At 43.8% G+C, this 17,609-nt stretch overlaps 1 protein-coding gene across 16 annotated transcripts in view; it reads right to left on the bottom strand.

Annotated features, from left to right (window-relative positions):
* The window catches only part of PCBP3 (poly(rC) binding protein 3), a 458,297-nt gene that overhangs the window by 246,061 nt on the left and 194,627 nt on the right, over positions 1-17,609 (bottom strand). For 2 of the 16 annotated variants that reach the window (XM_064279580.1, XM_064279584.1), the window contains exon 2: positions 16,898-16,980. The exons of the other annotated variants lie outside the window; for them this stretch is intronic. The gene's annotated coding sequence lies outside the window, so the exon portion shown is untranslated. The remainder of the gene's footprint in view (positions 1-16,897; positions 16,981-17,609) is intronic. 16 annotated transcript variants of the gene reach the window in all.

Genomic DNA, 17,609 nt, shown 5'->3' with positions numbered 1-17,609 from the left:
GCTGAATCCTATCATCAGCAACGGTACCACACAGAATTTGTTCCTGAGATTATGAGTGGTTCTCAACTCTGACTACATTTTAAAAGTACTTTGAAGCCATTAAATATATATACATATTTAATGAACCAGGCATGTGCATTTTATGGAAGCTTAGGGTTGGGGACTACTGAAGAGGCCATGCTGAGTACCTATCAAGTGAGTTAGTGACGGAGGAGAACTTAGTGGTGGTAAAAGAAAACTTTCTGACAGCCCTTGACTTCTTTTACACAGAGCACCCACTTCCATGCACACTTTTCCACTCTGCCCAGCAATCTGTGCTGATCCATCTGGACAGAGCACCTCTAGGGAGTAAGGGCCTAAACAATTGTTTTCCCCTTTCATACTGTGGCACATTTGACAAGCTGCCATTGATGCAATTTGTCTCTGACATTTACTGAGAGCAGAGCAACTAGAACTGAGTTCAAGCTGTGGCCTGTACCTGACTGCAGACTTTTCAGAGCCTGTTGAAACAATGGGAGCTATTTTCTCACCCATTGCCTTAGCAGCATTGTGCTTATAGGCACCTGTCACCTCTTGGGTCTACTGAGCCCCAAGATACTCCAACCCACATCCCTAAACTCCCAAGGACTCTATATATAGGACGTGCTGACATTTGAAATGTGTAGAACCCACTTCTATTAACATTCTCACATGGAAGCAGTTCCAGCCTTGTCTATACCTGATCTGTGAAAGCCCCACACGATGAAGAGGAAGGCCCAGCATGGCTCCCAAAGGGAGGACTAACAAGGAATGCCAAACCTTTTACTTGATCCTAAAGTGGTGATATTCTGAGCCATAAAACAAGTTTCAACAACTATCTAAACAGTAAATGTGTGCCTAGTATGCTCTCTGAAAAGAACCGTGCTCTAAACCACAGTGTGACTTCTGTGAAATGCTCCAGGACACATGTGCCCTGAAATCAGTCATATGGGTTCCACTGTGGCCAGGCTCAGCTCCTCCTCCAGAAGCCTCTCCTCCCTGGTCTGCAGGGTATGAAACCATCCATGATTCCTTTTTCAGGATGTTCCTTAAAGAACATGCTCACTTGGGTGGGCACGAACACCACTTTCTCTGTAACCCCAGATGGACAAATGACATTCAGCAAAGATTCCAAGTTCCTTCCCCAATTTGCAGAGGCTGGGAACTGGTCCTTAACCCTTGCTGGTCACAATGAGGGTTCAGCTCTCGCCTTTTTATCCTTCAGAGTTCGCTCTTCTGGTAGTGCCCACTACCCAGCTTTATACAGATCTCCCCAAGTATAACCAGACCTGCTGCCCTACCTTGTGGGCAGGCAGCCAGCTTTACCCCACAGAGCATTTACTACCCTGCACCATACTTATCCACACACAGTTCTCTCCCAAACCCTGGATTAAAACTATAAAACACGAAAAGTGCCTCCTTGGTTCACGCCCAGATTCGCTGGGTCAAGCACACAGGAGGTCCTGAATGGGCACTCACGGAGAAAATGAGGGACAGCCCTCCTCTGAAGACCCCTGTGGTGCACTCCACCCATCACATCAGAGTGGCAGTGCCTCTTCAGAAACAATGGGGAGGGGGGTACTAATCTCTCACCTTGCCCTGATCTCTGTCCCAGACCCACCAGCTCCACCTTTCCTCTAGGAACTCCTATCATGGAAATTAGATTCCAGAAGGAGTGCATCAATATTTTGCAAACTCTGGCAAACCTCTGACAAGATCCAAAGGACTATTAATTTCAGAAATGTTTACTGAGGATGGATCAGTCCTCGGTGAAACGGGTGTGGGTGGAGGGTGAGGGTACTGATGGCTTCTGGAAAACCAGGCACGGCTCTGATGAGGAGCTGCATTCAAGAAGCACCTTAAGGGGCTCCATCTGTAGTTTAGACTTGGGAAGGAGGGAAGGAAGGATACCTAGGTGGAAGAAGTAACATGAGCAAAAGTATGGAGCCGGAAACCAGAGAGCTTCGTGCATGGACGTCAGGATGAGCAGTTAGCTCGAGCAGGCTGGACAGAGAGGGAAGGGCAGCTGGACTGGGAGGGACAGGAGGGCAGGCAAGATGGATGGGGAGGGGGGGAGCCTAATAGTTAGGGAAGACGAGAAGATGGACAAGCATGGTGGCCAGTACCACTTGAGGCCACTGAGAACTTGAAATGTAGCTAATGCTGCTGAGGACCTGAATTTTGAATTTTATTTAATTTAAATTTAAATAACCATGTGTGGTTAGTTACTACCATACTGGACAGCAAAGCTCTAGAATACTGAGCAGAATGCCATCATCCACTTCCTTCTCAAGCCCTGGTGGTCTCCGGAGTCAGTCCACCCCCCTTCTTCTCTTGAGCTGCAGGTGATGCAGGGCAAAACCACACACTCTGCAAACTGCTGTGCAGTCCCCATGCTGCTGGCCCATGAAGGGTCTGTAAGTGAAAGAGGGAGGCCCCTCAAGGCCCCAAGAGGAGAAGTCACAGGAGGAACCATGGAGACACTCTCCCGAAGGAAGGGGCAGAGGAGACAGACCCTAGGGAGCTTAGAGGAGGTGTCTGGCACCCAGGACAGCTGACTGGCTCTGAATACATGACACAAAAAGACATCTGAGGAATGCATACCCCAAGAATTACAAAGCATGATTGCTCTTTATAATACGATTATTTTAAACTTTGGTAGATCACAGAGAATAATTGTACAGGTTTGAATCTTAAAATACTGTTTTTCTGTTTCCACACTGTATTATTTAACCTTGTCTTGCAGGCACGAGCCAGATATTTGCCACATACAGATTAACACATGCAGAGTGATAGGTTCTGAATGGTACACACTGTCTCAAATTCCTTCCAAAGAAAACCTCAGCCAAAACCAGAAGTGCGCAGGAAGCACATAAATATAAGGTCTCTGCGGAAGGCTGCTTCTTCGGCCAACTGTGTAATAAAGGACGTGGTTTCTAACTTGTAGAAGATGGTGAACAAAAGATTATGATTACGCATGATGCCAAACGTGAGTCAACAACCGCTGAGGTCCACACTGATGACGGCAAATGGCTGAGGACCTGGACTGTGGCGCTCGTCTGTCTTTGATCCTCACTGAACTGGCTTTCCTTTCCCCATGGTCACTCCCGCATACCTTCACTCTGCTGTCTGCTGTTCCTTCACATTGAGATGAGAGGCAGGACCAGAATGGAGCCAGCCCAGGGCACGCACGGTACTGCAGTGAGGCGGCAGGCCAGGGACAGACTGGGAGGCTGGCAACCAGCACCATGTGGGGACAGAGGAGCTGGGTAAAGTGAGGCCAGCAGCCCGGTGGACAGCGCTTAGGGTCTAGAAGAAACCGCGGATTACAAACATGCCCATTCTGCGCAGGGCACACCATATTTTTATACAAATAACACGCGCCTTCTACATTTGTTTGCCAGCCACTCCCTCCCCCGGCAAGGTATTTTCTTAAGCGCGATATGCTAACTTCTTTACAGCAACATATTTAAAAAAAAAAAAAATTGGCATAGTGCTGCTTATGCAAACATACCTCACGGGGCAGAGTGCAGCTGGCAAACAAACGTAGAAGGTATGCGTTATTTGTATAAAAACACAGTAATTTTTCTCTAGCAGTATTCAGCAGCAGTTCAATCCAGTATGAGCACATTTCAGGGTGAGTGAGACAGAAAGGTAAGTAGTGAGGAAGTTAAGGATGATGTAAGGATTGATCAGCAGAGTCTGGACTAGGAGGCTGGGAGGCCGGAGATGGAGCATGGGAACTGCAAGGGAAGTTCCAGAGTCAGAGAGAATGGGAGTGATGACAGGAATGGGCAGCCACACAGAGTGGTAGAGACAGCCCTGGAGTTACGGAGTCAGGGACTTTCCTGGGTCACATGTCACTAGATTTCTCCTAGAATGGTGGTGAGTTGGGAGTGGAAGGAAAGCTGCAGGAGGGCCCCAGAGCCCCAAACGAACAAGGGGTGTGAGGAGAAGAGTAGGTGGCCATGGCCTCCAAGGTCAAGGGCAGTGATGGTAGACAGCCGGAGAATGCTCCCTCTCCCTAGGCCCACGGCTTGGGGCATGGACCCCGAGAGCTTCCCCCCTTCCACTCAGTGCTCAATGAGCCATGTCACAGAGGCCATCCCTGGCATCCTTCCCTGACTGGAAGCCTGGCAGGCTCCATTTTCTTTTCCTGCTTTATCTTTTGTCCGAAGATGAGCCACCACCCGATACAGTCCATGGTTATTTGTGTGCTCAATTACTGCCCGTGACTGTGCTCCCACTACAGCCCCTCCCTCTGTGTACAAGGTTGTCCATGGTGGGCTCTGACACCTTGCCAGGCCCGAAGAGCTAGAGCAGACTGGGCCTGACACTCCCCACACCTGACCCAGCAGAAATTGGTGGAATACAAAGAAAAGTGTGCAGGACAGGAAAGGAAAAAGAGGGTACATATGAAAGTTGGGGAATGACTCAGGCTCACGTGTCCCTGCAAGTCCCCAGGGCTTGCTGGCAGACCCCACCAGGCTCTGTGCAGGTGCCTCAGAGAGGCCTTCCTTGACCATCAGGTTCTACCTCCACCACCAACACTGTCTAAATTCATTTACTAAGCCCTCACATGTTAACCCTTCATAAAAATAACAGGAAAGGCATTCTAGAGCCATGAACTTAGGAATGCTTTTATAAATCATGCCTCCCTTCTAAGAATTTCAGGAAAATGAATCTCATGTGAAGTTGAGTCTGTCAAATTCCATACAAATAAACATACACCATAAAGCCATGCTAGCAAATATAGTAAGACTATAACCTAATATTTTTAAATTGGTTAAAAGACATGCAGATAATGATGTAAGGAAAAAAAAAAAAAAAACAGAAATCATAATTAGAAAAACTCAAAAGCCAGGTCATAGAAATCAAGAAAGAATTAGGAACAAATGAAAAATTTTTTCAAAACTTAAGATGAAACTAGAAAACATACAAGACTAAATAAACACAACAGTTGAGAAAACAGAAGAAGAAAGGGAAAAGAAAGCAATGGAAAGGACTGAAGAAAAGCAATAAATCCAGAAGACAGGCAAAAATAGAATAAACTCACATGAACAGGAGCCCAAAGAGAAAAAATAGGGAGGGGACCGGGCAAGGTCTACAAACCACAATTCAAAAAAACTTCTTAAATCAAGGAAAATATTTAAAACTAAACACATTGCTGGATTTCACCTGCTAACGTTTTACTTATGGTTTATACATCTGCCATCAGAAGGTAGTTACCTACAGATTTTTGTTAAATTACTTGCACAATTTTTGTATCACAAGATTCCTGATCTCATATAATGACCTGGGGAGCTTCTGGCTTTTTCCTGTGCCCTGAAACAACTTACATACCTTAGAAATTGTATTTCCTCTGGGATGGACTGGCATGTGGCAGCAAAGCTGTCTGGGCCTAGCAGTGAGTACACATCTCTGACCACCACTGTCAGCAATTTGTAGTTTCCTATCTGTTCAGATTTTCTACTTCATGTTGAGACAGTTCTATTGATTTATATTTTTCTAGAAATGTATTCATTTCATGTAGATTTTCAAATTGCTTTGTATAAGGTTGTAAATAGCTGTCTCTTAAAAGTTTTAATAGCCTCCACATCTGAAAGTTTCAGGTTTTTTCTTTATCCCGCCTTGATCAAAATTGCTAACAGTTTAAATACATTATTGATCCTTTTAAGGAATTCACCACACAAAGCAACAAGTTTTCATGTTTTATTGTATTCATCTCTATGTTTATCTTCATTAATATTTCCCACTTTCTCTTGAATTATTTTGTATTCTTTCCTTGAACACTCAGTCATATGGCTGTTCATTTACTTCAAACACTTCTGGTTTTCCAACCTTGTCTTCTTTCTGAGAATCCCTCTGGCAGCATCCTCATGTTTTGACATGCAGGGCTCCATTTTCATTGCTTTTTAAACAGTTCATGCTTTATTTTAAAACACTGTAAAATCTCCAAGTATATAATGGAGTTTATTTTAGGCTATCATTCTGAGATTATTTTCTATTTTTATTGCACTTTTTGAGTTCTGCTTTTAAAAATAAAATTTTTCTTTGAAATCAAATACATGGAAAACATATTTGTGGATATTCCTGGTGTGTTTGAGAAAAGTAACGTCTGTTAAGCATGCTATTCAAAACTTTAGTAACCATATGAATTTGTCTGGCTTCTAGATTTGTCAATTAAAGTTTCCTATATTTTTATATGGTACTGGTTTTGTCCATCTCCTAGCCTTACTAATTCTTCCTTCTAAATTTTATTCTGAATATTACCACAGCAATGTAATTATGTATACAAAAGTTCATGACCATCATACCTACTTAGAGGATTATAGCTTACCAAATGAAATATCTTTGTCCCACTTAATGCTTTTCATCTTTTCCTTAAAAATAGTGTTGCTATGCCTGCTTTCCAATGATTAGCGCTTCCTTAGTACCCTTTTCCATCCCTTTATTTTCTATTTCTGTGTAATTTTTAAGACAATCTCAGTTGTTCTTGTTGTTGGGCACCATCAAGTTGGTTCTGACTCACAGTGACCTTTTGGTGAACTGATCAAGTTTTCTTTGTTCCACAACTTTTCCTCTACAAGATTAGAAGTTATGCAATCTGTACCTATTCCTCTGGTGGGTCCTTTTAAACTGTTAACATGTTTAAATGCATATTTATATTTATATTATAATATATATAATATAAATTTATATTATAATATATATATTAAATATGTATTTCCCTTGAAAAAGACCTGAAGTTTAAAAAACGTTCATTTTCTCTTTCCCATCACTATATAAATATATATGAGATTCTTTATTTCAAATATTATTTGAATTTGCATAACATTATGCCACAACAGCTATGTAGAGCTAGCAACAGATAACACTAGATTCTTTCCTCACCTTACCTGTGGTATCAAACATCATTCTCTCTTACAGTTTTGTTTTGCTTTTGCATTCTGCCAGATTATAATTATATGTAATTATTTTCAGAAAGGGGTGAGGCTGGTAAATCCTGAATCCTTGACTATCCGAAAACACTTTTACTTTGCCCTTCCATTTGAATTCTAGTCTGGCTGTGTCTATAATTCTATCTATAATTTTCACCAAGTACACTGAAGACACTGTTCTAATTAATTCTAGAATACAATTTTGTTATTTAAAAGTATGATGCCAGAGGCGGAGCCAAGATGGCAGAATAGACAGATGCTTCCGGCGAGCCCTCTTTACAACAAAGACCCAAAAAAACAAGTGAAACCAGTATATTTATCACAAGCTAGGAGCCCTAAGCATCAAAGCCAAGCTTAGAAAATGAACAGAGGTGTAGGGGGAAGAAGAGACGGTTCAGAAGCGGAGAGGAGTTACTGGCCCTGAATCGCAGGCACGGAGCTCTCAGGCACCATTTCTGGAGTGGCGGTAGCGGCACGGAGCTGGTCCTAGCGTTTGGCCACAGTTTCCTCAGGGAGAAGCAGCCAGACGCACAGCCCACTCACACCTCCAGAACCTGAGAAGAACGGCGCTCTCAGCAAAAGCTAAGTACTTGTGTATATTTTACCACACCCCCACACCCCCAAGCCAGCTCCAGCAGCTGAATTCCCTGGGCCTGCCTGAAATAAGCCCTCTTAGGCACGTAGAGCCATCCTCCTGGCCTTGGGGAAGGAAAAAACTTGCAATTGGGGGAAAAGATAATTTGCTAGCTCCGCTAACTGGAGAAGCTAAGGACAGAATCAGCTCCTGTACAGGAATAAACAGTCCTTGGACTTTGAACACCTTTCCCCTCTGCATGGACCTGTGTGGGCCTATTTTAGCAGAATAGGCCCTCGTAGGCAGACTCCAACCATTTCAGCTGTGCAGTGGAGAGGTGGGTGTTTGACGTTTGACATTGCTTTGCCTATTAAACAGGGTCCTTGCCTACCCACATCAGGGGCCTAAAGACTGGTAGCTCCACTCAGGTCACCCAGCCACCTGCAACAGTGGTCCAAGGATAACTGGTAGCTCCCAGTCTTTACAACCAAAAACATTGGGTGCCCATGGTCCGTCCACATAGCCTACCCACCTCCATGCTCTAGGGGACAGGGACGTACTTTCCTCAGAGACACTCAGGGGTCAGTTCTCAGCCCCCTGCCTTGTTCAGAGCGTGACCCCCTGCTGCAATCAGATACAGGTACATACACCAATCACCCCTCCCCCTCTAAGACTGTAGGACAGAGCCTGTACCACACACTTGATCAGCTACCTGGTAACCTGAGCTGAATTCATACAAGAAAAGTGAACAGACTCCAAGACTAATATACCTGATAGCAGCTCTAGCCATCTGGGGATAGGACGTCAGAGCTCCAAAGGCAAAAATAATCAAGCTAGCTCACTCAAGCAACCCATTTGGGCATATCAAAACAAAACAAGGCAAGAAGCTATGACATAGTAAGCAAGCATAAACTAATACCATAACTTACAGATGCCTCAGAGACAACAGTCAATATCAAGTCACATAAAGAAACAGACCATGATCACCTCAACAAGCTCCCAAAACACAGAATCCAAGGATCTTCTAGATGAAAGTGCATTCCTGGAATTACCAGAGCCAGAAAACAAAAGATTAATATACAGAACCCTTCAAGACATCAGGAAGGAAATGAGGCAATACACAGAACAAGCCAAGGGACACACAGATAAAGCAACTGAAGAAATCAGAAAGATTATTCAGGAACATAATGAAAAATTTAATAAGCTGGAAAAATCCATAGACAGACAGCAATCAGAAATTCAGAAGATTAACAATAAAATTACAGAAGTAGACAACTCGAGAGAAAGTCAGAGGAGCAGAATTGAGCAAATAGAAGCCAGAATTTCTGAACCTGAAGATAAATCACTTGGAGCTAACATATTTGAAGAAAAATCAGATAAAAGAATTTTTTTAAAATGAAGAAACATGTGGGAATCTATCAAGAGAAATAACCTACAAGTGATTGAAGTAGCAGAACAGGGAGGGATAACAGAAAATACACAGAGAACTGTTGAAGATATGTTGGCAGAAAACTTCCCTGATATCGTGAAAGAAGAGAATATATCTATCCAAGATGCTCATCAAACTCCACATAAGGTAGATGTTAAAAGAAAGTCACCAAGATATAGTATAATCAACCTTGCCAAAACCAAAGATAGAGAATTTTAAGAGCAGCTAGGGACAAATGAAAAGTCACCCAAAAGGAGAGCCAATAAGAATAAGCTCGGACTACTCGGCAGATACCATGCAGGCAAGAAGGCAATGGGACGACTTATATTAAAAAAAGAAGGAAAAAAATTGCCAGCCAAGAATCATATATCCAGCAAAACTGTCTCTTAAATATGAAGGTGAAATTAGGACATTTTAGGATAAACAGAAGTTTAGAATTCCCTAAACAAAGCCAAAACTATAAGAAATACTAAAGGGAGTTCTTTGGTTAGAAAATCAATAATATCAGGTATCAACCCAAGACTAGAACACTGGGCAGAGCAATGAGAAGTCAACTCAGACAGGGAAATAAAAAAAAAAAGCAAGATTAAAAAAAAAAAAAGCTCAAAATAGAGTAACAGCAATGTTATTACATAAAAGAAGAAAAAATTTTTTTTCTTATATAAATTATATAAAAGAAGACACCATTAAAAGAATAAAGAGGGACTAAGAAATGTAACCGTAGATCTGCCATATAGAGAGGAAGATACAGCGATACAAAGAAATAAAACTTAGGTTTAAATTTAGAAAAACAGGGGTAAATAATAAGGTAACCACAAAGGAGACAACCTATCCTACTCATCAAAATAAAATACAAGAAAAAAATAGAAACTCAGCAGAAACGAAATCAACAACAAAAAATACAAGGAAAGGACAATAAGTAATCTATTCAGCACATAAAATTAACTGGGAAAAAGAAACTGTCAACAACACACAAAAAAAGATATCAAAATTATAGCACTAAATTTGTACCTATCCATAATTACGCTGAATGTAAATGGACTAAATGCACCAATAAAGAGACAGAGAGTGGCAGAATGGATTAAAAAACAAGATCCGTCTTTATGCTGCCTATAAGAGACACACCTTAGACTTAGCGACAGAAACAAACTAAAACTCAAAGGATGGAAAAAAAATATATCAAGCAAATGACAATCAAAAAAGAGCAGGAGAGGCAATATTAATTTCAGACAAAATAGACTTTAAAGTTAAATCCATCATAAAGAATAAGTAAGGACACTATATAATGATTACACGGACAATACACCAAGAAGATATAACCAATCAAATATTTATGCACCCAAAGACAGGGCTGCAAGATACATAAAACAAACCAGCAGCATTGAAAAGTGAGATAGATAGCTTCACGATAAGAGTAGGAGACTTCAACACACCACTTTCAGTGAAGGACAGGACATCCAGAAAGAAGCTCAATAAAGACATGAAAGATCTAAATGCTACAATAAACCAACTCGACCTCATAGACATATACAGAACACTCCACCCAACAGCAACCAAGTATACTTTCTTTTCTAGTGCACATGGAACATTCTCTAGAATAGACCACATATTAGGGCATAAATGTGAGAGGGGGGAGGGAGGGAGGGTGGGAGAGGGGTATTCACTAATTAAAAAAAAAAAAAAAAATTTTTTTTTTTTTTTTTTAAGAACTACTTTAGGTGACAGGAAACAAACACACGATACAGGTGAGGTCAGCACAACTGGACAAAAGCAAAGAAGTTTCCTGAATAAACTGAATGCTTCGAAGGCCAGAGTAGCAGGGGTGGGGGTTTGGGGACCATGGTTTCAGGGGACATCTAAGTCAACTGGCATAATAAAATCTATTAAGAAAACATTCTGCATCCCACCTTGGAGAGAGGCATCTGGGGTCTTAAACGCTAGCAAGCGGCCATCTAAGATGCATCAATTGGTCTCGACCCACCTGGATCAAAGGAGAATGAAGAACACCAAGGACACAAGGTAATTATAAGCCCAAGAGATAGAAAGGGCCACATAAACCAGAGACTACATCAGCCTGAGACCATAAGAACCAGACGGGGCCCGGCTACAACCGATGACTGGACTGCCCTGACAGGGAACACAACAGAGAACCCCTGAGGGAGCAGGAAAGCAGTGTGTTGTAGACCTCAAATTCTCGGAAAAAGACCAGACTTAATGGTCTGACTAAGATTAGAAGGACCTGGTGGTCATGGCCCCCAGACCTTCTGTTGGCCCAGGACAGGAACCATTCCCAAAGCCAACTCTTCAGACATGGATTGGACTGGACAATGGGTTGGTGAGGGATATGCTGGTAAGGAGTGAGCTTCTTGGATCAGGTGGACACTTGAAACTGTGTTGGCATCTCCTCCCTGGAGGGGAGATGAGAGGGTAGAGGGGGTTAGAAGCTGGGGAAATGGACACGAAAAAAAGAGAGTGGAAGGAGGGAGCGGGCTGTCTCATTAGGGGGAGAGCAATTGGGAGTATGTAGCAAGGTGTATGTTAAGGTTCTGTGTGAGAGACTGACTTGATTTGTAAATTTTCACTTCAAGTACAATAAAAATTAAAAAAAAAAAAATGTATGATGCCAACTGAAGCCAGACCTTTGCAGAAAAGCTCGTTCCCACCTCTCATCTCCTCCTCCTGCTGAGTACTTCTGGGATTTTCTTTTTATGGGTTCTTGCTGTTAGCTCCAAAACAAGGCTGCCTTGTACGTAACAGAGGAAAACACTGCCTGGTCCTGTGCCATCTTCATAATCGTTGGTATGTCTGAGTCCATTATTGTACCTGCTGTGCTAATCGATTGCATTGAGGGAATCATTCACTTTTGCTCGCCTCTGCTTTACCAGACGTGATGTCCTTTCCTAGCAATTGGTCTTTCCTGATAATGTGTCCAAAGTAAGCGAGTCAAAGTCTCACCATCCTTGCTTCTAAGGAACACTTTGGCTGTATTTCTTCTATTTGTTCATTCTTCTGGCAGTCTATAGTATATTCAATAGTATGTTCCTTGCCAAAACCGCAATTCAAATGCATCGATTCTTCTTCTGTCTGCCATTTTCACTGTCTACCTTTCACACAAATGTGAGGCAAATGGACAGACCACAGCATGGGTCAGATGCACCTCAGTCATCAAAGTGACATCTTTGCTTTTGAAAACTTTAAAGAGGTCTTTTGCAGCAGATTTGCCCAATGCAAAACATCATTTGATTTCTTGACTGCTGATTCTCTGGACATTGATTGTTGATCTAAGTAGAATTAAATCATTTACAACTTCAATTCCTTCTTCATTTATCATGATGTTGTTTATCAGTCCAGTTGTGAGGATTTCTGTTTTCTTCATGTTCAGAGATAATCCATACTGAAAGCTTTGACCTTCTTCAGTTAGTGCTTCAAGTCACCTTCACTTTCAGCATGCTTCAACAAACAGATGCAATGCTGGAAGTTCTTGTCTATGTCAAGAAATTTAGAAGACACCTACCTGGCCAGCTGACCGGAAGACAGCCATATACCTTCCCATTCCAAAAAAAGGTGATCAAACAGAATGCAGAAATCATTGAACAATATCATTAATATCACATGCTAGCAAAATTTTGTCGAAGATCATTCAAAAATGACTACAGCCGTATATCAACAGGGAACTGCCAGAAGTTCAAGTCAGATTCAGAAGCTGCTGCTGTCAGGAGAGTCTTAGCCAAAAGCAGAGAATGCCAGGAAGATGTTTATTTACTTGTATTTTACCAACTATGCAAAAGCATTCAACTGTGTGGATCACAATAAATTATGGATAACATCATGAAAAACAGGAATTACAGAACACTTCTCTACATGAATCAAGAGGCAGTTATTTGAACAGAGTAAGGGAATACTGTGTGACTCAAAATGGGAAAACGTGTGTGACAGGGTTATATCCTTTCACCTACTTACTCAAGTTGTTTGCTGCATAAATAATCCAAGAAGCCGGACTATATGAAAAAGAATGTGGCATCAGGATTGGAGGAAGACTCATGGAAAACCTGCAACACGCAGCTAAAGTAACTCTTTACTGGCAGCATACAGAAATGGTACCATGATGTGTCTGGGCAGTTGTATTTTCTCATTACCCTGCTCAGCAGTCACCGCGCCTTTGGACACATCCTTTGGCTCTGGGTAACATGCTTCTAGTACTTATTATTATTATCCTCCTCCTCGATCTTCTTTGTTCTCTCCGTTACAAACTCCTATGCAACAGAAGACAGAGTCTCCCACACTCTGTCGGGTCTCGCCTTTCTACCTCACACTCCCCATCTCTCAGCCTTCTTGTCAGCCTGCTGTAAGAGCTCTCTGTTCCTCCATCCAGTCACAAATTCCAAATTCATTTCCTTCCATGCTGCTATTCAAGCCATCTGATGGTTGCATTTTGACTACCTTTTACTTTCCAAAATCTCTATTGTTTGTTTTTAAAGGATCAATATTTTCTTTGATCTGAGTTGTTTTCTCTTTGTGCCATTAAATCTGTTCCCTTGAGTGTCTTCTTTATGCTGTGTTTGATGCTTCTTTTTCCCGCTGTTGGTTTTCCTCAAGTGTATGATATTCTTGGCTATGCCCATATTTTTGCTTTGGGTGGCATGGTTTGCTTGTCTGTGGAGGCTATCTTCTTGCTCTGGTGTTTGAGGAGAGGGCAAGGGTACCTTTGGACAGCATATGCCAGAGTTCTGTCTTTGGAAGTAGTTCCTGACCCTCATGGAGTCAGCCGCTGGTTGGGACACACTCGCCTTACTTCTTCGGCCCAAAGCCCACCTTCGTGGTATGATGCCAGGTGCACCCGTCACTGAAGCAGCTGCACAGTGTAACAGGAGGTGGACAGCTGAGTGAACCTTCTGCCCTGAGTATAGCCTGCTGGTTAATCTCACATGCCTGGTGTCCACTGCTCCTGAGTGTTGATAGCCTGGATCCCCATTCTCATCTGCACCAACCTCTCCCCTACACTTGTGGTTTGGCTTCCATAAACATGATCTCTTTCTATCTCTTCATACTTCACCGACAAGCCTAGCTCTCTGGCTGCAGTCACTCCTGTTTCCCGGATGTCAAAGATTTTCTCCAGGGATTCTGTGCAGAGCGGCAGCAATATCCTGCTCCAATCTCCAGGTGAGAGATATGTACAGTAATCTGTACTGTCTTTTGGAAAAAGAAAACTCTATTCAAGTTTTCTTTTCATAACCAGTCTACAAGCTACCCAAGGCAAGAAACACACTTTTAAAAAGTTCTAGTTGGTAAGATTAACCACGACTGCTGTGGCCTGGTGCCATGTGTGTCGTCTCCATCTACTCCCCAGCCTGTCCCCTGGGAAGGGTTTCCCTGTGAGGCTCTGGTCAGGGGGCTTGGGAACCACTTGCCTGAGGTCCTGGCACAGCAGCAAGGAGAGGAGAAGCAGCGCCCATGGCAAACAACCAGCGATTGCAGTCAGGCAAGGGCGAGGCTGGGCGCCTGCTCACTGGTTGGCATCAGGCACAGAGTGTATGCCTGGACAGGGCCTAGGGCCACCAGCACGGAAAGAAACTGCACCCTCTCAGGGGACAGAGCCAAACCAAGCAGTCACTTTGTATTTATTTAAGACTTAACCTACAATTTCCCCATTGTCTGTAATTACCCTGTGCCACTACATAAAACCTGCCGAATGGTTGACAGTTACTATAGAAACCAAGTTCTGTTCTGTAATTGGAAAGGTAGTTGTATTAAAAACTGTACTTGTATTCTCCTTTGAGAGAGATAAATTTGCACCTGCCACCAAACTAAAAAGAAGGTCCACCATGGCCACTGCCCCTCTTACTCCCCCAGTCCTCGCCGTGGCGGAGGACCTAAGAAAAGGGAGCCCCCAGAGAAGGGTCTGTTCAGACCCCACCTTTCTGCCCTGTCCACCTGCCCCCTCCCATACCCTGTATCCCAGAAGTAGCTGTCCCTGTGCTAGCCAGGCCCTCCTCACTGCCTGAGCCTGTCACTCTCACCCCCTGCCCCACAGTTCTCCCTCCTGCCCTTGCTGGCAGCTTTGCCAGGTCACTACCATCTGCACAAAAACAGCAACTGCTTCTCTGACTTTCAACTTTCCTTATTTCTCAATTCCCCTTTGCGGTAGACTCTAAAAGCTCTCCATACCCACTGCCCCGACTCCTCCACTGCCCTCCCCTCCTAAATGCACCCCATCTATGCTTTGTCCCCACAATCTACTCAGCTGCCCAAGACCACCAATGACCTCCATGAACCCCAATGGCCAACTCCCAGTTCTCCCTACACTCAACCTATTGGAAGCAACCAAAACAGTCCAGTGTCCCTAACACAGTTCCCCACTTGGCTGTTGGTCCAAGGGCATTCCTCTTCCCTCACAGTCACCGTTGGTCCGAGGGTGCCCCTCCTCCCTCAAGTCACCCTGCTAGTCTGTGGGCACCCCTCCTCCTTCACAGTCACCTGTTTGTCCGTGAGCACCCCTCCTCCCTCACAGTCACCCTGTCAGTCTGAGGGCGCCACCCCTCCCTCACAGTTACTCTGGCTCTGACTGAGCTTGTTTCCCACTTCATCCCAGCCTTTAAGGTTGGTGTGTGACAGCTTCAGTCCTTAATTCTCCTCTCTCCCTTGACGGCTCATGTAGTTCCTCTGGAAGGTCTTGCCTGACAAGAGTGTCTTTGTTTGCCTAGAAGCCTTGGGCCTCACTGGATAATCTAACAATGTGATTCATGGTAGGGTCACTCGGTATCAGCTCAACCCCTCTGGAAGTGCTGGAGACTAAAGGTCAGCCATGCATGCAGTCACCACATCTATGTGATCGAGCCCAGTAACAACACTGGACGAAAGGTTCAGTGAACTTCCCTGGCTGGCAGTACTCTGTGCATGATGTCACACATCATTTCTTGCAGTGGTTAACGCTGTCCACAACTCCATAGAAAGAAAACTAGAAACTCCACGTTTGGAGCCCCCCATGTGTCTCTTCCCTTTGCTGATTTTAATCCATATTTCTTCACTGAATAAACCATAATCATAACAGTTTTCAGTGAGTTCTGTGAGGTTCAGAAGGTTCTACAAGTCTAGCAAATTATCAAACTATCAGGTGGGGACTATACCCCTAACATTGCACTTGGATCTAGCATTCTTTTATCCACTGGGCATATCACCTTCCCATTTACTCATGGGTTAAGTCTACTGTTGACTGCCAGTCTCTGGAGACAGAATCTGTCCGTTTGTTCACTGACAGACCAGTCCCAAGCCCCAGAACCAGTGCCTGGCACAGAGAATATGTTTGATGACTATGTGCTGAATACATCAATTTAATTCTTTCAGAATCATTTAGAATTATTTCTAAAGTCAAATTCTGAAGCATCTCATTATCTTCTCTATGTTTCTAACCTGATATGAATTGCCATGTGGTCAATGAAAGAGATGACATTCCATAGTGAAAATAACAGTCACATACACTCCAGATTATACTATTTAAGGAATAAATTTGTGCCATTTCATTCCAAAGTACCCTGTTAAAAGGGATGGACAGATGAGAAGCAGGTCAGCATCTGAAAGGCCATGGCCCATCAGCTGGTGTGAGCGTGCCCCTCTCAAAGGGCAGTCCCCCTAGATGAGCCCATGGCCAAGTGAGGTTAATGGGAGTCAGAGCACAATTCAGGATTAACAACCCCATAAGAAACTGTCAAGCAAAGGAAGCAACCAGAAGTCAGGATCAGGTACCCGAGTTGGGTGGGAAAAGGGAGGGTGAAGATGTGGGTTGAGGTAGATGGACCAACAGGCACCGAGGTCAGGCACACAGGCAGGCACAGGTGGGCAAAGCAGAGTCAGGAGAGGTAGGGACATCACAGGTCAGACTCATCGTCTGGAAGGATGGGGCCAGGCAGGCAGGTCACCAGCAGGGGTAGACGAGAGTACCTGGGAGTGTCTCCTTCTCCCGGCCTGTGGAAGCCTGTCATGCCAGCCCACCTGCTTCCCCCGCGGGTGAGAACATTGTCCATCTACCAAAAAGCAAGGGAAAATCATCAAATTACCCAAAGAACTCAACACAGCAGATTTCAAGGCACACAGACAAAATCCTGCCTGACCCTCAATTCCTTATAGTTCTCACATTTGGGGGTTCACAGAACACCTTCACGTGCTTGAAATTTGGCATCACATTCCCTCAGCAGTTACCAGACATCATTCCCTTGGCCACAGCTACAATTTATGTGACACAACGCACTCCAGACCGTGCCGCCCTGTGTGCTCCCAGAGCTTGATGGGAGCCTCTGCTCTGGTGTACACGAAAGCTTTACCTTTTACTTCCATAATTATTGCCTGAGCCATACCTCAAAGCTTTATCTGTGTAGCTGGGGCTTTTGACTTATGAGACACTGCCTGAATGGCAGACACCTTCCATTATTACAGAAGTACATTTTCAAAAATCTGGTGACACATTTTTTAAGAGTTCAAAGGTGCCTCGGCATGCTGTGGACCCAACCAAACACCACTGTCTACTTTAACTGAGCAAAGCAACTAAGAAAAAAGGCCTCTGCACCCATGCCAACCATTAACCCCACAATGGGAGGTCCTCCCCACAGCTACCTGCACAGGAATGTGAGGGGGCACTCACTGATTGTACCCATCC

This window comes from Loxodonta africana, chromosome 2 (assembly GCF_030014295.1).
Source record: "Loxodonta africana isolate mLoxAfr1 chromosome 2, mLoxAfr1.hap2, whole genome shotgun sequence".
Lineage (NCBI taxonomy): Eukaryota > Metazoa > Chordata > Mammalia > Proboscidea > Elephantidae > Loxodonta > Loxodonta africana.
The sequence above is the reverse complement of the archived record's forward strand: the minus strand, read 5'-3'. Positions and strand labels throughout refer to the sequence as shown.